The sequence below is a fragment of the Anopheles merus genome, chromosome 3L (genome assembly GCF_017562075.2).
Source record: "Anopheles merus strain MAF chromosome 3L, AmerM5.1, whole genome shotgun sequence".
Classification (NCBI taxonomy): domain Eukaryota; kingdom Metazoa; phylum Arthropoda; class Insecta; order Diptera; family Culicidae; genus Anopheles; species Anopheles merus.
Window position 1 is genome coordinate 1717346 of NC_054085.1, and position 626 is coordinate 1717971.

The window sequence follows — 626 nt, forward strand, 5'->3', positions numbered from 1 at the left end:
TTCTGTTGAATGAAACACCACAAAAAGGACACTTGTTTGACTTCTCTCTCGTATACCTCTGTGACTGCATATTTAACTCATAATCAGGGGGAAATTTTCGCAGACATGGAGATTGAGGCGATGGAAAAAGTTACGTTTAGTGAAAAAATATCTAATAAATATATCACACTTGAACATGACGGAGTTTATACTGTGTTTTACACCATCACGCTCTGTACATAAACCGTACGCGGCAAATCACTTGTCATATAAAATTAAAATTCAAACGATGCTTATTTCACGAGACTAAAGTTTTACAACGACATTTTCGTTAAAGTAGCTTGTGCAATGAAACGGTTGGAAAGACAAATGTTTTGACATGTGATACGCAAAGTACTTGGTTTTTGCCCCAATATGGCACACCGCTTTTACCAAGACATTTTCTAGGTTTGTTTTTCTAAACCATTTCCGGTAGAGGCAAATTCGGTGAAAGGCAAGGAAATACCTTCTAGCCTTTGAAACCCATATGAAGCGAAGTAATGTATGGTAATAACTATACATTACTTCGCTTCATAGAGCACGAACGTCGGAATGTACTTCGTTCATCCTCAAATGTGTAAATTGTGTTTTGGCTAACACATCCAGGA